This window comes from Theropithecus gelada, chromosome 4 (genome assembly GCF_003255815.1).
Source record: "Theropithecus gelada isolate Dixy chromosome 4, Tgel_1.0, whole genome shotgun sequence".
Taxonomy (NCBI): domain Eukaryota; kingdom Metazoa; phylum Chordata; class Mammalia; order Primates; family Cercopithecidae; genus Theropithecus; species Theropithecus gelada.
In genome coordinates, this window is record NC_037671.1 from 30,625,874 (window position 1) to 30,647,539 (window position 21,666).

A 21,666-nucleotide genomic window follows, 5' to 3' on the forward strand; every position below is an offset into this window, starting at 1 on the left:
ATGCTCCCCTAACCTGCTGCATCTCTACCCTCAGTCCTCACACTTGACTTCCAAGCATGAGCTACGGTGAATTTTTTTTTCTGCCCAAACTCCATGTTCTCCTCCTTTTCATTTTCTACCCACAACACTCTTTAGCCCTCTCCTCTGCCCTCACTTTACTTGCTTTACTTCAGTGCTTATTCCTCTGATCTCAACTTAGACTTTAGTGAGACTTCTCTGGCTTCCATGATCTCAGCTTAGCTGCCTCCATCTATGATTCCTCAGCACCCAAATTGCTGTCATCATAACACCACATGTTTTAGTTTCTTTTTGATATCTCCCTCTTACCCTCTAGCAAGTTCCCCCAGTGCAGGGACCAGTCTTGAGATCTTGTTCCCTTTAGAGTCCCCATTGCTTAACACAGTGCCTGGTTCAGGATAACAGCTCATCAACACTTTGCTGGGGATAAGACTTTCACCTAGTTACGGTCTTCACCAGAACCCAGGATGGCTCAGTTTTACCTTTTGCCCCAAGGCTGTCTGCACTGGTTGTTCCCAAATTTCTTCTGCCCATTCTTCCTTCTTCACTAATCCCAACCCTGCTTGCTTTTAAAGAGCTCATGTTTAACCATGATTAAAATAGAAGAACTTGTGGAGTCACTGAACCTTTCTTTTGCATGGTGGGGATTGAATTCATGATGGAAAAGTTTCTAGTTCACATCATTTTTGGCCAGTGGCCTCTGGAGAAAGAGATCCACAAGTGTGATTATATATATATATATATATGTGTGTGTGTGTGTGTGTGTGTGTATATATATATATATATATATATATTTTTTTTTTTTTTTTCTTCTGATACGGAGTCTGGCTCTGTCGCCCAGGCTGGAGCGCAGTGGCCGGATCTCAGCTCACTGCAAGCTCCGCCTCCCGGGTTTACGCCATTCTCCTGCTTCAGCCTCCCGAGTAGCTGGGACTACAGGCTCCCGCCACCTTGCGCGGCTAGTTTTTTGTATTTTTTTAGTAGAGAGGGGGTTTCACCATGTTAGCCAGGATGGTCTCGATCTCCTGACCTCGTGATCTGCCCGTCTTGGCCTCCCAAAGTGCTGGGATTACAGACTTGAGCCATCGCGCCCGGCCGAGATTCTATATTTAGTTGTATACATTTAGTCATTAATTGCAGAGGCCTCATCTTCTGCTTCAGTGACCAGCACCTGGAGGAGTTATCAAAAGTTTGTGGAAATGAATGGAAAATTTTGAGGCCTCACCCACAGTAAGCAAAGACTTATAAGGAACGTGTTTTCCATTATCCAGCCATTTCATTCCCACGGCTTCACAAAGGAGAGCTTGTCCTCTCAGTAATCCTGACTCCTTTCCACTTCTCAGAAAGACTAGGTTCTGCTGCCCTCATCGCTGCTTTGCTCAAGGGAAAGTCTGGTCAGGGCCTGGGAGGTGCAAGGCCCTGGTAGTGCAAGTAGACATCTTTCTGAAAAGCTGTCATTGTCACATTGCAGGTCATGCATTGTCGCATGCGCTGCATTTGGGAAACTGACCTTTACTTCCCCAGGCCACACCAGCTGGGATGATTTTCACCTTTGGTGTTGGAAAAGATTTTTCATGTCTTGTTAGTTTTAGACGAGAAATAGAATGAGGTCTCCCCATGAAAGTCTGAAATCTTCCCATTTGTTAGGATCATTCCCTTGCCACCTCCAGGGTTTTACAGTTTGGAATTCCAGGAGGAGAATTTTCACTGTCTACTGCTTCCGTGCTTGCAAGTCATGAACAATTCTTAGCCAGCATCGTTCTGGGTTTGGTTTGCTTAGAAACTCAATGACGGAAGCACATTCTCACCTGTGCTATTCAGATGAGCTAAAATCCAAGACTTTCTCAAGTGTGTGTTTCTATTTGGGGCAAACTTCATGTAGAAAGTCTACATTCTGCAGGGAGTGTTTGTTTGTTTGTTTGTTTGTTTTGGTTTGGTTTTGTTTTTGCCCGCTAACCATCTGAGTTCACAAGGCGGTGAGCCTTCTTACAAATGAACTACATTCCCCAGCATCCAGGTTTTCGTTTTAGTTTTTAATGATAAATCAGAGGCAATATAAAATCAGAAAAAGCTCTCTCTTTAGGAAATAAATCAGCTTATAATTACATGTAAACCATGATGCTTCCTCAAAAGACCTAAATGCTTTTGAAAACCAGTTATGGTGGTGTCAATTTCATTTGAATGCTTATAAGCAAAAGGAATTTAGGAACTAGAAAACTGATTAGCAAATTACCAATCCTGTTGAAACAGCAGTCCCAAGTAAAGTTACTTTGAGCTCTGTCCTTTCATCAGTGATAATTTTTTTCTGCTGCATTTTCTTGGCATTCATTGTAAAGTTACAGGAATTATCTTGTCAAATTGTTTTCTGTGAGATTGTATTATCAATCAGAATCGTATAGGTTTCCGTTTTTTTTTTTTTTTTTTTTTTTTTTTCCAGACAGATTCTCACCCTGTTGCCCAGGCTGGAGTGCAGTGGCACGATCTTGGCTCACTGCAACCTCTGCCTCCCGGGCTCAAGCTATCCTCCTGTCTCGATTACAGGTGTCTGCCACCACGCCTGGCTAATTTTTGTATTTTGGCAGAGACAGGGTTTTGCCATGTAGCCCAGGCTGGTCTCGAATTCCTGAGCTGAAGTGATCCACCTGCCTTGACCTCCCAAAGTGTTAGGATTACAGGCATGAGCCACACTCCTGGTCTCATAATCATATAGGTTTTCAAATGGCATCAAGATTTATAAAACTTGGGCTGGGCACGGTGGCTCACGCCTGTAGTCCCAGCACTTTGGGAGGTCGAGGTGGGCAGATCACGAAGTCAAGAGATCGAGACTATCCTGGCCAATATGGTGAAACCCCATCTCTAGTAAAAACGCAAAAATTAGCTGGGCTTGGTGGCACGTGTCTGTAGTCCTAGCTACTCGGGAGTCTGAGGCAGGAGATCGCTTGAACCCGGGAGGCAGAGGTTGCAGTGAGCCGTCATCGGGCCACTGCACGCCAGCCTGGTGACAGACCGAGACTCTGTCTCCAAACAAACAAGCAAACAAACAAACTTGTCTAATAACTGTGCATAATTATAAAATTGGTAGTGTTCACCTTTGGCCCTGTCTGAAAATTAAAAAAAAAAAAAATGATAGTGAAGGCAATGGGTGTCATTAATTGTACTTATTGTCATCCTTTCAGATGTATCACAGTTTAGAATGAAATTTACCCACACAAATTCTTAGATTCATGCATACTATAAACACATCCATGGAACTTTAGGATTTGAAACTGCCATTTAATCTGTAGGTCTTTAGCTACAAGTCATAAACAAGCTTGCTGTGATTCTAGTGCTTCTGACAGTTTCAAACCTTAAATGTAGTCCTTCAATATACTTAAAAAGAGCACAAAGACAATATTTTATCATTGGTTTACTTTGTGCATAGGCTGGAAAGGAAATAAAGAAAACAAAACAGGGCTAATGGAAGAAACAGAGAAGGAAAAGGGAATAGTGGGACAAGGAAAAAGAAAAATGGGAAGGCCAGACTGCCCTTGAGGTATGGATCATGAAAATCAAAAGATGTCATTGAGAAATTAACCCTTGTTTTCAAATTAACCATTGTTTTCAAGATTAAGCTTTGTTATACAAACTTGAGCTTTATCGTATTTCCAAATATCTTTTTTTCTTTTAAGAAAATTTTTATCTTTTAGCTTGGCCCAACTTTGGGACATATTCCAAATATCTCAAATGAATGCCAAAAGTCACCAAGGTCTGTTTGTGACCTATTGTTGTTTTCTGGATCTCTTCAAAGCCTGCAGGGTTCACCAAGGAAACTCTGCTGTGCTTAATGGCGCCAACATCTTCATTATGAGTAGGGTAACTGACCCCTGGGCCAAAGCATTGGAATCCGACTCCTGGGGTTTCTGCACTCCAGGCTACTGGTTCATATGTAAGCTCATCAACAGCCTAATGGGTTCTTAGTTCTTTACGGGAAGCTGGACACTACAAAATGGAATATTTGAGTCATCAACCTCTTCCTCTTTATCTCTTTATTCCCCGTGCCTGAAAATGTTGAATACTATAGAGGACGAATGCTTTGGAGATATAAAGTGTATTAAAAAAACTAATCAAAAGATTCCAGGTTGCAGTGCAGTGGCAAGGTCTCGGCTCACTGCAGGCTCAGCCTCCCGGGTTCAAGCGATTCTCCTGCCTCAGCCTCCCTAGTAGCTGGGATTACAGGCGCATGCCAACATGCCTGGCTAATTATTTTATATTTTTAGTAGAGACAGGATTTCACCATGTTAGCCAGGATGGTCTTGATCTACTGACCTGGTGATCCACCCGCTTCGGACTCCCAAAGTGTTGAGATTACAGGCGTGAGCCACCAAGCCCGGCCCAAAGGTGATTTTAAAATAAATTGTGATGGCACAACTAACTTTACCTATGAAGGAAAACAAAGGTAGATCTCTCAAGTGTGTAAGAAATTCAGTTTCAGATAGATTACTGATTTAAATACAAAACGTAAAACAACAAAACATGCAGTGGAAATTAATAAGAGAACTCAGAAGAAAAAAATATTGACTTGGAAACTGTTACATAAGACATTTGAGCAAGAGTGGCTTAATAAAAATATGCTTCTATGAATGTCTACAAAGATCACAATAAAAATACAAACCATCTTAAATCAAATGTACACAAATAGGAAATTTACAGAAAAAAATGCGTTTGAAAAATAGAAACAAAAGAGTCTGAGTATGAGATGACAAGGGAATTGCTTTGTCCTGTTATGGTATTATTTTCATCAAAACAGTATCTTTAAGCTATTTTAATCCCTTGGAATCTTTAAGAATTGTAAAAATATTTTTATGCTTTCACACATTGCTTTCCAGTGGTGTTCTAAAATGTTTCTTTACAAATTTAAATCATTCTAAAGCATGTAATTGCCAGCATCTGATGAAATACAAATTAGAAGTGTCTAATGACTCAGTGAATTTTGTCCTTTGGAACCTAAAAGCTAACAACTTGGCAGGTACTAGAATTCTTTAAAAATATACTTAGCATAATTTTATTTAACAGTTGAAAATGTGCATAAATTCTTTTTCTATCTTTAAAAGATATTTCTATTCCACATCTGCCATAGAATTTTAAACCCACTCTATTACACGTTTATGCTTAAAGGCCAACTGATCACACCATCATAACATTCTGAAACAGATTTAAAATTGATATATAATTTTTAGTCATTACCAGTAATTATCTGTATTTTAAGTGTTTTTCCTCTGGTTTTAGTTGTTTTTAAATTTAATGGTGGTAGTATGCAATCAATAAAAAATGAGTGTATAATGTTTAAGTACTTATAAATGCATAAAAATAAAATTGTGTTGAAAATATATCATTAAACAAAAGAGATAAAACTTCCCACACCTGTTAAACTCATGTGTTTGTGAGTAAGAGCTCTGGGAGGGAATGAGAAAGCTGTGTAGAAATTGCATGATTGCTTCTTCACATGACAGAAACTTAAAATCCAACGCCAGGTCCCACCGAGATTTGAACTCGGATCGCTGGATTCAGAGTCCAGAGTGCTGACCATTACACCATGGGGCCAATCTGTTATGATTTACCTCTTCCTTTCTAAAGTCTGATTTGGTTTTCCAATGTCGGCACACACCACCCTCTGCACCCCAGACCTTTTCTTCCAAGGGGTTCAGAAACTTGGTGCCCCCTCGGGCCTCTGTTTCTGCACTGGAAAAAAAGTGAAGTTGTCGAACAAAACCGAGCCCTTACCGTGTGCCAGGTTTTGTGACTAGTGTTTTGTATTGTTACCTCATGAAACGCTCACAGAACCCTGGTGAGATGCGAACTATTGTCGTTATTTTACACGTGAGGAGCCTGTGAGAGACCTGAGATCTTTCATTCTGCTTTGTTATCAGATCCTATTGCTTCACAAAAATCGTCGTTTATTAGGGTGGTGTATGGAGCTTTTGAGGACGTGCATGGAAAGATTTCCCAAAGTCGCAGAGGAGACGTCGGTGTTTACGGAAAACTGAAATAAGTGAACTTGCAAGACGAGACTGGAGGAAAATCCCAGCATTCCTGGGAGCTCAACTGAGGGGGCGAAGGGAAGGGGGAAAGCCCCTCGGGAGTTTCCCAGGACAGCGCGCGGCCCCACGGGCCTCCTACTGCCGGCTCACCAACCAGAAATATACGCAGGGGAGACTCCCAAACGGACACAAAAAAGATTCTCCACCCCTGCTTCGCCTAGCCCCTTTTTCGCACATACACAGGAGCCCGTACTGTGAAAATCCACCCCCTACACCACAGCTGATTGCTGTGATGGGTCTCTGGAGATGTTCTCAGTCGGCCCTACCCTAGCATCTTTATAAACGCCTCCTGGTGGCTTTTAGCTGACTAGGAGCGCCACGATATTCAGTACACATTTAGAAGCGAGTGTTTCAGCAATTTCCTTAATAGTAGAGAGGAATTCAGCTGTGCTCCAAGTAGTTTAACCTGGATTCGACGCCTGTTCAAGGAGAGCGTGCTTAGTGCAAATTGAATCTAATAGTTTGCAGGTTGGGGCTGGTTTCCGGGATTTCAGATTTGTAAACGGACACACGGACACGCTGGAAGTGGTCTTCGAGAACCGCAGGTGCCCTCTTGTGGATGATAAGGAGCACCGCCCCCACCCCCCAGCCCCAGACGCCAAACAAACAAGAAAACCACAACCCAGTAACTCTCCCTGCAAATAATACAGACTTCTTTTATCAGGATTCCTGCTGGATTTCTTTGCAACGGAATTTTTGCAACTGGCTGTCATTAGGCAAAATCTTTAAATTCAGTGTTTTCTGGAAAGCTGGGTTGGGAGTGTTCCTCAGTCCTACACTAGGTCTGTGAGAAACAAATTCACCGTCCAAACACAAAGAATGAACTCAGAGACCCGGAGAACAGCAAAAGTGAGAGTTTAACGACGGTCTTGAAAGATCGGTTGTCTGATGAGCAGGCACACCCAGCACACTTTGAACAACTAATTTATGCCCTAGTGCGCAGGTTCCTCCCCGGGTTCCTCACAGGGTGAGTACTATGGGGTCACAACCTTCCCAGATGTCGCCTATAGATTGTTGAGTAGAGGCTTTAGGCGTTCCTTTAGGGTTGTCTTGCTGCATTTTTGTTGCAGCCCACAAAGAATTCCAATCCTAGTTAGCTCAGCGGCTCTTCAAGTATTTGACTCATGACCTAAGTAGCTGGGCAGGCTGATAAGAACAGACAAAACGAGCTATTTTGCAGACTAGTAAACTTTCATCTTAGACTGAACTTTGGTTCGAGTGAGGGCAACTAAGCGGCGGCGGGAAAGAGAGAGGGGCCGACAAGCAGGCATCGCTATTCAAGCAGGGGCCTCGTATATCCTGTTTCTTCTGTATTTTGCTTACCTAAGAAGATTTAAGGCACTTTGTCTTAGAAATGGACCGCTGTATACATTATTTCCTTCAGGTCCAGGATGGTCAAGGACAGTCCCGTTTGCACAGAGGTGGCAGGAAACTCTCAGGAGAGAGGGTAAAAATCCTCCAAGGCAGATTCCAAACTTTCAGACCGTGATGGAGACAAGAAAAGTTCCTTAAAACAAAACAAAACAAAAAAAAGTCCTTACAAAGAGGATGATTTCAAACCTGAGTGGAGAAAGTTCCATAGATTTCTTGCCCCTCTACATAACCAGCCAGACAGGAATATACTAGTTCAATCACAATTTCCAATGCGAAAGAGGAAAATAGTTCCAATTGTTTTTTTGTTTTGTTTTGTTTTGTTTTGTTTTTGAGACAACCTTCCTCTGTCACCCAGGCTGGAGTGCAGTGACGTGATCTTGGCTCACTGCGTTGCAACCTCCGTCTCCGGGGTTCAAGCGATTCTTGTGCCTCAGCCTCCCAAGTAGCTGGAATTACAGACGTGTGCCACCACACCCAGCTAATTTTTGTATTTTTAGTAGAGACAGGGTTTCATTATGTTGGCCAGGTTGGTCTCGAACTCCAGACCTCAAGTGATCCACTGGCCTTGGCCTCCCAAAATGTTGGGATTACAGATATGAGCCACTGAACCCCATCCCAATGTTCTTGACCTTGTGGGGTTCCTGATAGGTTTAAAAAAAAAAAAAGTGCACCACGTGTAGTATGGTGCCTGTGTCTTGAGCAGTGACTTCTGGGTTAGCATAAAGAATACATCTGTGCTTTTCCTGTGCTATCTCCCATAGCCTTCTCAGACTCTCATTCTCAGACCAACTGTGATGAGAGCAGCAAATTGAAACTCTATTGAGCATGGTGAGAGTAAGTGCTGGGTTCAGAGGTTACTGTCTTCTCCCTGTATTCTCAGAAAGGACGCAGGATTTATCAGCTTAAATCTTTGCTTTTTGGTAGCAATAAAAAATCTTCAATTTAATCCAGAATGTTTAGTTACTACCTTCCTGAGGCTAGGCTGGTGTCAGGCCCTGGGCTCCCTACAACCGGTAAGTACCCAAACTAGGCATGTATGGACTTCTGGACCACTGGCCAAGAATGTAGTGAAAGGAACCTTCCGTCCAAGGTGAATTATCTTCCAAAAACGTGAAAAATATAGTGATCTAATCATATACCTCCCATCCCTACTTTAGCTATTAACTGAAAGCCCTCATTAAGACACTGTCATAATTGAAATTCATCCCAGGGAGACTTCTGCTCCAGTCTTGGGTGAAGACTTGTTCTTAGAGTGGATGTAGACTTGGGATCAGTGAAGGAAAAAGAATGAAAAGAAACTTGTGAAGAAGCAGAGCAGAAAGATGTGTAACCAAATGGAGACAGGCTACCCTGGGTTCCAGGATAATCAAATCACATTAGATAAAAGTATATGCACTCAGCAAGTATTTTTGAACTCCTAACACGAGCCAGGCACAATGAAACTGAGAAATGAAAGGTGAAAAAGACCACAGTATTGATCTCTCCCCTAGGAGAACTTGCTGTCTAGAGTAAGAGGGAGAGCTTATTAAATGAGAATTAAATTATGAGGTGGTGTGAGAAGGAGATTTAGGGTGTTGAAGAGACATAGATGGGCATGTAAGCTCCTGTAAAGGGAGTTCAGTGAAGGCATCAGTAAGAAGGTTTGGAAGGTCTAAGTTAATATTTGAAGAATGAGTAAAAGAACTAGCTCTCATAACGTGAGGGTAGAGGGGAGGACAAAAATGTTTTGCAGGTACAAAATGAGTAGAGAGGGAAAAATTAAAGAATAGAAATAATTTTACCATGGCTGGTGGCTAGAAGCTAATTATGGGCTCTGTGTGTGGCAGGAATGGTGATGGATGAGGCTGGAGATGTGTGCAAGTTAGGGCAGCAATCACACAAATGTAAAAAGCTGTCTCAAGCAAAAGGGAAAGGACTTGTGTGACAGTCTCTAAGATGACAGCAAGGCCTGTGCGCTGATGAGCTGCTACCAGCAGTTTGAACAGTACCATGCCTATCAACTTAAAGTGCAGAGGCTTTACCAAAAGAAAGAACTTAAGAAATTTGCAACCAGGATAGGATGAGGTGGCCTGACCATTTGCTAATCCATTACACTTTTAATGTGTGGGCTTGAATCCCATCCTCACTGAAAGCGTTCTATGGAAAGAGTGAAGCCTGGAGGGAGAACAGTACCACTACAAGTTTGTTGACCTCAAATCAGGTATTTATCGCTTCTCACGTCAGACACCTTTTTTCCCAGTGATAGAGTAATGTGGTCATTCTTTTAAAAACAGGCGTTTATTTATTATGCACACATACATTCCTTTCTAGGAATCAAGACATGGGGAGACATTTCAGACAGGTGCCTCTCCCCCATAGGCGTCTGGGCACAGGTTACAGAATTGGGGAGTTGTTCCTGGTAGTGTTGATAGTGCACTTGGGCTTGCTTCCACAGGTGGTCTCACACTTCTGAGGACTAACATAGATACTACTGCTAAGCAGATACTATGAACGTATGATGGACTGGATTACGAGGAAGCACTCTAGTTTTGAGAGAAAGATAACTGGGAGGAGTGAAAAAAGAAACACTCAAGAAGGTCCCACCGAGATTTGAACTCGGATCGCTGGATTCAAAGTCCAGAGTGCTAACCATTACACCATGGGGCCACACATGAACCTGTTTGATAAGCTCTTCTTCTGACAAGTATTTATCCCTGAGTCACTAGCTCTTAACTGCTAAATATAAAACAATGGGCTTTTAAACAAAACTGTACTGCCCTCTACAGGAGTATTTTAGAAATGCTTGGGTGTTTTGCTTGTTTCAATGATTAGGGTACAACTGCCTTTCACAGGTCAGAACCAGAGATGCTGGAAATCTTGCAATGCTCAGGACAATACTGCATAAAGAATTAACCATAGGAGTGCACAATTTTTGCAAAACGACCTTGGATCTTTCATCTAGGTTTTCTGGGGCCTTTTCTAACAGTAAAATCCGTGCTCCCATGCTTGTTTGTACTCTCCCACTGAATCATCCTCTCACATACAATTGCAATGCTGTGTAGGACCTTGCTAGGGTTTTGACTTTTATTCTGAAATGAGAAGTCACAGCTTCTGGTTCGATGTCCTGAGAGACTCACCTTCAGAATCTTGAGCTACTCTATGACAAGTCTGACCACTCTGAAGCCACCATACTGTTAGGTAACTCAGGCCACACATGTAGATGCTCTGGCTGGTAGTCCCAGTGCCACAGTCAGCATCATTTACCAGCTATATGAGTGAAGAGGCTTCCAGATGATCCCAGTCCTCAGTGGTTATCCCAAGAATTGCCCTAAACTGGTGAGTTTATACCTGATGCTTCAGACATCTTGGAGCAGAAGTAGCAATCCCTGCTGTGCTTTGTTCAATTTCCTGACCACAGAATCCATGAATGTAATATGCTTGTTTTATGCCATCAAGTTTGGGGCTAGCTTGTTATGCAGTAATAATAACAGAATAACTCCAGAAACAGGAATTGTATCTATCTACTGTGAAAAGAAAATAAATCTCAGGACCCCAAATCACTAAAATAAAGGGAAAAGTCAAGATGGGAACTGTGACAGGCAAACCTGCCTCCCATTTTATTCCTAAATAAGATAGCTACAAAGTTTTTTTTTTTGTCTTGTTTTGTTTTTCTGCTTTTGTTTTTGTTTTTTTGTTTTTAAGCTACATACCTCCCTCTCAATTTGCCCACAGAGAAATTCTTTGTGGACCTCAAGATCTTTACCCTAAAACAGTTCTGTTGAATTTCACCCTGGCAATGGAAGTTCATAGCTTATCTTCACAGAGGCAGGGCAGAAAGTCATCCCTCTGTTCACCTGAGACAAATGCATATCCGATTGCTTCTTCTGCCCTATTGTTTATGTAAAAATGCAGATTCACTAAGAGGACTAAGGAATAAGTGATTATTTCTCTATCCGTCCTCACATGTAAATTGTGTATTAAGGGAAAGGCTAATCAGAGACTCGAAAGAATGCAACCTTTTGTCTCTTATCTACCTATGACCTGGAACCTTCCCCCTACCCCACATTTTGAGTTGTCCCTTTCCAGACTGAACCAATGTACATCTCACACATATTGACTGAAGTCTCATGTCTCCCTGTATAAAACCAAACTGTGCCCCTACCACCTTGGGCACATGTCGTCAGGAGCCCCTGAGGCTGTGTCACGGACGTGTCCTTAACCTTGGCAAAATAAACTTTCTAAATTGATTGAGACTGGTTTCAGATACTTTGGGTTCACACTACTCTCTGTGTTGCCCAACAAGCCTGTCTCATATTTTTTGCCACCATAAATAATGCCTTAGTGAATATCGGTGTTCATGTTTCCTTTGTTACGTATCTTCAAAAATGGTGTTTACAAAATTGTTGGCCTGGGAGTCTGAAAGAGTGGGATAAAATGTGGAAAAGTAAAAAACTTTAAGTAGATAATTAGAGATAAGAAAATCCCCCCAAAGATACCCTCTATGTGCTATGTACTGTTATCATAGGAAGCAACAATGAGACATTTGTTGGGTATCATTCACTCAGTATGCATTTCAGGCACTGGTCTTGGTGATGGGGTATGGCTGAGAACAAGACTCCTTTATTAGAATTTATCCCTTTATGCATCATTGTACAAGAATATCATTTGCTTTCCTAGATCTAGATCTTAGCAGGGGCAGAAACACTTTCTCTTTCTTATTTTGTGGTGCATTTTTTCAGCAGCTATTTAGAAAACGTGCAGGTTTTTGAGGCTAAGAGCAAAAAAGGTGGACGATGAAGCTCAAAACTTCTTACCCACCCCATGGCTCTCTTTGCTGCAACCACTATGGCCTAACCTGCTGTTCCCAGAACATGCTAAGCAGAGGCCTGCCTCTGGTACTTTGCACTCATAGTTCCTTCTGCCCCAAACAGCTTCCCCCAGATAGCAATACTCTCTCACTACTTTATGCCAATGACAGTTCAATGAGACCTCATTTGTATACCCTCCTTAAAAATGCAATCTCCAGTTCCCTGTCCCCTTTCCTGCTGTGTTTTTATCTAAACCACTTATCAAGGTGATGACATGTTATGGAATTTAATCCCACCTCAAAGTACCACAAGAACAGGAATTTTAGCAGGCTATTTTCACTATGTATTCTCAATGCAAATATATTTTCTCTCATATATTAAGTGCTCAATAAATGTTTTTGGTTAAGTAAATTAATTTCTGTTATGTTGGCTGATGGGGTCATATATAGGTAAAATTACTGGCTCTATAGTGATTTTCCTCACTTATAAATATAATTTGCAGTAATTGCTATATTATTCTTTTCCTCTTAATGCATGGTGATAATTATTTCTCTGTTACGTATGTCTTTTTTGTTTGTTTGTTTGTTTGTTTGAGACAGAGCCTCGCTCTGTTGTCCAGGCTGGAGTTCAGTGGCGCAATCTTAGCTCACTGCAACCTCTGCCTCCTGGGTTCAAGTGATTCTCCTGCCTTAGCCTCCTGAGTAGGATTACAGGCATATGCCACCATGCCCAGCTAACTTTTGTAATTTTAGTAGAGACGGGGTTTTACCATGTTGACCAGGCTGGTATTGAACTCCTGACCTGAAGTGATCTGCCCACCTTGGCCTCCCAAAGTACTGGGATTACAGGCATCAGCCATCACACCTGGCCTACATATATCTTATTGTCTTAATCATACAACTTCCTGATAAAACGAGGCTGATTTTCACCACTATTTTGCTGATAAGGAAACTGGTATAATGAGTGTCACTGACTTGTTTGTGATCACACAGTGGCCAAAATGGCATTTGTTTCTTTGTGGTGATCTCACAAAGGTCAAGATGACCTTAAATCCTCAGTTTTGGCTGTTTTTGTTTTGTTTTGTTTTGTTTTAAACCAAGGAACCAGGTTCTAGCTCCTATGTTTGTTCATTGCATGGAGAGGAACAGGAAGATCTGGAGGCCGTTAAGCCGGTAGGTTTTCTCATCTCCTTTCCTTCCTGCAGCACAATTCTCTTAAATGGCAGAATCTTATTTTAAAATTCTCAGTCTGTAGTCTTCTTGTCCATACAGAAAATGAGATTCCAGGTCAACACATTTGATAGTCTGAACTGTGCTATGCTCCAATATTTGAGTACATCTTTTGGGGCTGTGGGAATTTAGTGTTGTAGGCGTCAAGTGGGGTTCGTTCCCAGAATTTGGAAAGACTATAGAAATACAACCTGGTTGGCCAGGTGCGGTGACTCATGCCTGTAACCCCACCAATTTGGGAGGTTGAGGCGGGTGGATCACCTGATGTCAGGAGTTCGAGACGAGCCTGGCCAACATGGCGAAACCCCATCTCTACTAAAAATTTTTCAAAAAGTAGGCATAAGTTTTAAAATTTAAAAGTTTTTAAATTTTTAAAAAACTAGGCCTGTAATTCCAGCTACTTGGGATACTCGGGAGGCTGAAGCAGGAGAATCTCTTGAACCCGAGAAGTAGAGGTTGCAATGAGCCGAGATCACACCATTGCACTCCAGGGCAACAGAGTAAGACTCATCTCAAAAAAAAAAAAAAAAAGAAGAAGAAGAAATATAACCTGGCCATAATATAAGCATAAATAAAATAGATGACATTCTCTCAAAGCTTTTCTTAGCCTCTTATGTTTCTCAGATATTAAATAATTGAATAATTGGCCCAGGCGCGGTGGCTCACGCCTGTAATCCTAGCATTTTGGGAGGCCGAGGCGGGCGGATTATCTGAGGTCAGGAGTTTAAGACCAGCCCCGCCAACATGGTGAAACTCCATCTCTACTAAAAATACAAAAAAGTAGCCAGGTGCAGTGGCACGCACCTGTAATCCCAGCTACTCGGGAGGCTGAAGCAGGAGAATCTCTTGAACCTGGGAGGCAGAGGTTGCAGGGATCGTGCCACTGCACTCCAGCCTGGGCAACAGATCTCAAAAAAAAAAAAAAAAGAAATAGTCAAATGCAAAATAATACAAAGTAAAATTCCAGCAATTTAATGACAGATTTTTTTTTTTTTTTTTGAGACGGAGTCTTGCTCTGTCGCCCAGGCTGGAGTGCAGTGGCGCAATCTTGGCTCGCTGCAAGCTCTGCCTCCCGGGTTCACGCCATTCTCCTGCCTCAGCCTCCCGAGTAGCTGGGACTACAGGCGCCGGCCACTGCGCCCGGCTAACTTTTTCTATTTTTAGTACAGACGGGGTTTCACCATGGTCTCGATCTCCTGACCTTGTGATCCGCCCGCCTCGGCCTCCCAAAGTGCTGGGATTACAGGCGTGAGCCACCGCGCCCGGCCTTAATGACAGATATTGAATCCGCCTTTGCAAAATTATGACTGAGACAGTGAAAGAGATGGAGTTTAACCAACTCCATCTTGCTTCTAACCTCCAAGCCATCCTCGTTCATTACTAGGTGTAGGCTGAACTAACTTTGGGAGAAACTTAGTTTGTAGTTTATAGTTTAAGTAAAGATGGTAACAGCCCTTTCCCAAAGCAGACCTCCTTCTTGCCTTGGGACTGGATTGCCTTTGTAGGACTAACATTAGCCACAAGATTAGAAATTACGGTTTAGGAGTCATGCAACTGCAGGCCACCAGATTCTGACCCTCCCTAACTGCTCCTAAAATCAGTGCTTGAGATTTTTTGCAGACCCTGCACTGGATGGGTCAGATAGCACCACCCAGATCTATTAACTGGCTTATCTGATCTTGTGGCCCTAACCCAGGAACTGACTCAGCACAAGAAGAGAGCTTCAACTCCCTATGATTTCATCTCTGACCATTCAGCACTCCTGGCTCACTGGCTTCTCCCCCGCTCCCGCCACCCTCCACCAAGTTATCCTTAAAAATTCTGCTTCCCGGCCGGGCGCGGTGGCTCAAGCCTGTAATCCCAGCACTTTGGGAGGCCGAGACGGGTGGATCACGAGGTCAGGAGATCGAGACCATCCTGGCTAACACGGTGAAACCCCGTCTCTACTAAAAAATACAAAAAACTAGCCGGGCGAGGTGGCAGGCGCCTGTAGTCCCAGCTACTCGGGAGGCTGAGGCAGGAGAATGGCGTGAACCCGGGAGGTGGAGCTTGCAGTGAGCTGAGATCCGGCCACTGCACTCCAGCCTGGGCGACAGAGCGAGACTCCGTCTCAAAAAAAAAAAAAAAAAAAAAAAAAAAAATTCTGCTTCCCAAATGCCCGGGGAGACTGATTTGAGTAATAAAACTCCAGTCTCCTGCACAGCCAGCTCTGTGTGAATTACTGTTTCTCTCTTGCAATTCCCCTGTCTTCATGAATCAGCTCTGTCTAGGCAGCAGGCAAGGTTAACCCCTTGGGCAGTTACAATATGTACATGGGAAAGTGGTTGGCCTGCTTGGAATTGGAACAAAGGCAAACTGAGCATGATGATTGTTAATGAGTTGTAGCCCAAAACCAACCAAGGAAGGACTATTAATTCATGCTAGATTGCCAGCGTGGCTGTTTAAGACAAAAGTAAGAGAGACAAGTTTTAATCCCATTCAAAATTATGAAACTGTTCCTTAGTAACCAGGCTGTTTCATTTACTTTGATTCGTTACTTACTAAAGCAATTTCTGATTAACAGTTTATGGTCAGTTCTAAGTCTAGGCACATCTTCCACTATAATTGACACAATGAGTTCTAGCTTTACTATTTTCTTATAAGTTTTGTTATTGTGAATATATCCCTCAGATGCAAACATCCCAATAAAATCTCTGCTTGAAAAGGCCAGGTGCAGTGGCTCACGCCTGTAATCCCACCACTTTGAGAGGCTGAGGCAGACAGATCACCTGAGCTCAGGAGTTTGAGATCAGCCTGGCCAACATGGTGAAACCCCATCTCTACTAAAAATACAAAAATTAGCTGGGCATGGTGGTGTGCACCTGTACTCCCAGCTACTTGGGAGACTGAGGCATGAGAATCGCTTGAACCTGGGAGGCGGAGGTAGCAGTGAGCCGGGATTGCACCACTGCACTCCAGCCTGGGTGACAGAGCGAGACTCCATCTCAAATAAATAAATAAATAAATAAATAAAATCCCCGCTTGAAGTATTCCATCAGTATATCCAGGTTATAACAACCGAGGCTCATGGAAACATTGCAGAGGAAGACAGGCTAGGGAGAATGTCAGGTTTGCGGGACCTTCTTTGGTATGGTACGAATGTGTCCCCCAAAATTAATGTGTTGGAAACTTAGGCCCCAGTGCAACAAGGTTGGCAGGTGGAGTCTTTTGGAAAATGTTTAAGTCATGAGGGCTCTGCTTTCAGGAATGAATTAATGCTGTTATAAAAGGGCTTGACAGAGGAAGGGAGTTCATACCTTTTTGCCCTTCTGCCATGGGAAGACATAGCGTTAACCCCCCACAACCCTCCCCTCAAGACACAGGACACAAGGTGCCAATTTGGAAGCAGAGACCTGAACTTCACCAGCCATGGAACCTTCTGGGACCTGAATCTTGTACTCCCAGCCTCCAGAACTGTGAGAAAAATCTTTTTTTTTTTTTTTTTTAGATATGAAGGGGTGGTCTGCCCCTCCACACCTGTGGGCATTTCTCATCAGGTGAAACGAGAGACTTGAGAAAAGAGACACAGAGATAAAGTATAGAGAAAGAAAAAGTGGGTCCCGGGGACCAGCGCTCAGCATATGGAGGACCCAGGCTGGCACCAGTTTCTAACTTCCCTCAGTACATATTGATCATTATCTTTACCATCTCGGAAAGGGGGAAGTGGCAAGACAGTAGGATCATAGTAGGGAGAAGGTCAGCAAGAAGACATATGAATAAAGATCTCTGTGTGATGAATAAGTTTAAGGAAAAGTGCTGTGCTTTGATGTCCATATATGCAACCATCTCCATAAACATTTTCAGTGCATAAAGAGCAGCACTGCTGCTAGCACGTCCCACTTCCAGCCCTAAGGCTGGTTTTCTCCTATCTCAGTAAATAGAACATACAATCGGGTTTTACATTGAGACATTCCATTGCCCAGGGACGAGCAGGAGACAGATGCCTTCCTCTATCTCAACTGCAAAGAGGCCCTCCTTCCTCTTTTACTAATCCTCCTCAGCACAGACCCTTTACGGGTGTCGGGTGTCGGGGTGGGGGAATGATCAGGTCTTTCCCTTCCCATGAGGCCATATTTCAGACTATCACATGGGGAGAAACCTTGGACAATTACCTAGCTTTCCTAGGCAGAGGTCCCTGCGGCCTTCCGCAGTGTTTGTGTCCCTGGGTGCTTGAGATTAGAGAATGGTGATGACTTTTAACAAGCATACTGCCTTCAGGCACTTGTTTAACAAAACACATCCCGCACAGCCCCAAATCCATTAAACCTTGAGTAAACACAGCACATGTCTCTGCAAGCACAGGGTTGGGGGTGGGGTTACAGATTAACAGCATCTTAAGGCAGAAGAATTTTTCTTAGTACAGAACAAAATGGAGTCTCTTCTGTCTACTTCTTTCTACATAGACACAGTAACAGTCTGATGTCTCTTTCTTTTTCCCACAGAGACGGAGTCTCGCTGTGTTGCCCAGACTGGAGTGCAGTGGTGCGATCTCAGGTCACTGTAAGCTCCGCCTCCCGGGTTCACGCCATTCTCCTGCCTCAGCCTCCGGAGTAGCTGGGACTACAGGCGCCCGCCGCCACGCCTGACTAATTTTTTTGTTTTTTGTTTTTTTTTAATAGAGACGGAGTGTCACTGTGTTAGCCAGGATGGTCTCGATCCCCTGACTTCGTGATCCACCCGCCTCGGCCTCCCAAAGTGCTGGGATTACAGGCGTGAGTTACCGCGCCTGGCCGAGAAAAATAAATTTCTTTATAAATTACTCCGTCTCAGATATTCTGTTATAGCAGCACAAATGTACTGACGTTGCTTAAGGTTTTCTTGCCTTAAATGCTATGATTATTCAATTATAGCTCATATCTTGTAAATTTGTTCTGAGACAGGCTGAACAGTAAGTTCTTACAGGGGAACGTGAGGTTGTAATGAAAAAAAAATCAATTTAGAAGAAAGCTTTTGTGAAAGAAGTTGAGGACTGTACCTACGTTAAACATGAAAATAACAAAAACAAAAAAATACCCTTATTCCTGACAATAAACCAAAATGTTCATTTGAGAGAAGGATCGCCTAGAGGGTAGACAATAAAACCCTGTTGAAGGATATGTATGCTCTCTTATTCTCCTGTTATGAAATAAAATCCTCTTCCAGTCTTTTTCTATTTCCTCATGTCAAATATCCATTCAGGCCTACTATTTCTTATAATTTAATACCTACTAATAAAATTTCAGAACATAGCCTTGCAAAAAAAAAAATTTTTTTTTTTTTTTTTTTTTTTGAGACAGGATCTAGCACTGTCGCCCAGGCTAGAGTACAGTAGCTCAATCTAGGCTCACTGCAACCTCCACCTCCCGGGTTCAAGCGATTCTCCTGACTCAGCCTCCTGACTAGCTGGAATTGCAGGCATGCACCACCATGCCCAGATAATTTTGTGTTTTAAGTAGAGACGAGGTTTCCCCATGTGGTCAGGCTGGTCTCAGACTCACAACCTCAGGTGATCTGCCCGCCTTGGCCTCCCAAAGTGCTGGGATTACAGGCGTGAGCCACCGCGCTTGGCCCTGTAAAATCCTAATGAACAAAATCATTCACCAAAAAAAAAAAAAAAAAAAAAAAGTAAGGGCATGGTCTCTTCACAAAGATAGTCAAAGGATGTGATCTGATGTGTTAGATTTTCTCTTTCCTGTTCAATATGGAGTTTTGCATCTTAGTTTGTTTGGGCCACTGTAACGAAATATACTAAACTAGGTGACTAACAAGTAACAGGAATTTACTTCTTACAGTTCTAAAGGCTAGGAAGTCTAAGATCAAGGAGACACCATATTCTAGGTCTAATGAGGCTCACTCTCTGCTTCATAGATAGCGTCTTCTTACAACTTCATATGGTATAGGGGGTGAACAAGCTCCCTCTTTTATAGGGGTACTAATCCCATTCATGAGGACAACATCTTTATGACCTATTCACCTCCCAAAGGCCCCACATCTTCATACCACCACATTGGGGATTATGCTTCAACATAACTATTTGTTTTTTTTGTTTTTGTTTTCAACATAAATATTTAGAGGTAACCATTCAGATCATAGTGGTACCAGTATCCAAAACTGCCACCAAATAGTTTGTTCTAAGTTAATATAATTGCAGAGCATCACTTGAAAAGGGTTTGTCCAATATCAGACACTGTTGAATATCCCATAGATACATATCCATTCAGTGTGCAATTTTGATTCATTAGCTTATTTAGTTATATGTTGTGATGGTAACAATGCTCTATTTGGGCTGGGCACAGTGGCTTACACCTGTAATCCCAGCGCTTTGGGAGGCTGAGGCAGGCAGATCACCTGAGGTCAGGAGTTCAAGACCAGCCTGGCCAACATGACGAAACCCTGTCTCTACTAAAAGTACAAAAATTAACTGGGCACGGTGGCGCCTGCCTGTAATCCCAGCTACTCAGGAGGCTGAGGCAGGAGAATTGCTTGAACCCAGGAGGCGGAGCTTGCAGTGAGCCCAGATCACTCCATTGCACTCCAGCCTAGACAACAAGAGTGAGACTCTGTCTCAAAAAAACAGAACAAAAACACAACAACCACAAAAAACGATGCTCTATTTGACATTTCTCTTTTTAACTGGTGATAAATACTTGTAAGAGTCTAAAAGGTACTAATAGTAATTTCTTTTGCTTTTTGTCCCACATGGTCTGACCAACAAAGAAAACTATGACTGCTGGATTAGCAAATAACTTTAGAGTCTGCTCATTTAAACAACATTTATATAAATAGTGTTAAATTGGCATCTGGAATTGTGTGTATAGTATTTCAGAATCTCACTTAGTAAGTCCTTATCAGGTTATATCTAGTTGTTTTATCTTGAAGTCCTCATTTTGAGAAGCCTGCCATGATACAGGAGGCCACTGGTGTAGCATAGTCACAGACTACTTGCCCAGGCCCATGGGTACTCCCTTCTGCCTACCCCTGACTTTAGCCACACCGCAATATTTCTGCTATTTTGAAGGTGACACCCATTTTCTTATTGCCTAGAATGCTATTTGGCACTCTTCCCACTCCCACCCGTAATATTATTTATTCTGTGCTCCTGAGGCTTTTTATTCATATCTTTACTGTAGCATTTATCATCTTATAATGTGTGTTTTACTGATAATCAAATGAAGTGATTCTTTACACTATTTTTTTTTATGGGTGGACAATACATACATAGGATTCAAAATTCAAAGACCATAAAAAGGTTACAATGAAAAGATCATCCATCCATCCCTGTCTCTAGGACATCCAACTTTCTCTTTCCTCAGAGGCCACCACTGTTAGCAATTTATCCAGTATCCTTCCAAAAATATTTTACATTTATACACACACACAAACACACACAAAATTCTACTGCACATTATCCTGTATCTTGCTTTTTTTTTTGCATTTTACAGCAAATTTTGGAGATCATCCCATTATTAGTACCTGGAGAAGCCGTATAGTATACACTGGTTATGAGAAAAGAGAAAGACCTTCTTATATTGTTTTATATTGTTTCACACTCAGTACCTGATTTAAGAAAAAAACAAGGAAGTGAAACCAAAGAAAGGCAGCCCGGCGCCAGGCCTAAAACAGGGCCTGGGTCTGTCTGGCCTAAACCTAATAGTTAAAAATCAACTCATAACTTACAAACCGATGTTATTCATAGATTCTAGACATTGTATAGAAGAACATTGTGAAACTCCTTGCCCTGTTCTGTTTCTCTCTCTAACTATCAGTGCATGAAACCCTTGTCACGTATCCCCTAGATTGCTCAATCAATCATGACCCTTTCATATGAAATCTTTAGTGTTGTGAGCCCTTAAAAGGGACAGAAATTGTGCACTCAGGGAGCTCAGATTTTAAGGCAGTAGCTTCCTGATGCTCCCAGCTGAATAAAGCCCTTCCTTCTACAACTCAGTGTCTGAGAGGTTTTGTCTGTGGCTGGTCCTGCTACAGTTATAAATAGGGATTCTGAAACCAGACTCTGGTTTTGAATCATGTTTTCACTACTTATCACCTGTTACCAACCTAAGTAACAAACATAGAGGCTCTCTAAAGAAAAATATATTTATTTGGGAATAAAGCATTGTAATGGGAATCCATATGCTATAAAGTATATGTGTATTCAGGGAC

At 42.5% G+C, this 21,666-nt stretch overlaps 2 non-coding genes across 2 annotated transcripts; both read right to left on the minus strand.

Moving 5' to 3' along the window:
- Positions 1-5,526: 5,526 nt before the first annotated feature.
- TRNAQ-CUG lies at positions 5,527-5,598 on the minus strand. Its single transcript has one exon. It is a non-coding gene; the product is annotated as a tRNA-Gln (tRNA).
- A 4,445-nt stretch (positions 5,599-10,043) lies between these two features.
- Positions 10,044-10,115, minus strand: TRNAQ-UUG. Its single transcript has one exon. It is a non-coding gene; the product is annotated as a tRNA-Gln (tRNA).
- Positions 10,116-21,666: the final 11,551 nt, after the last annotated feature.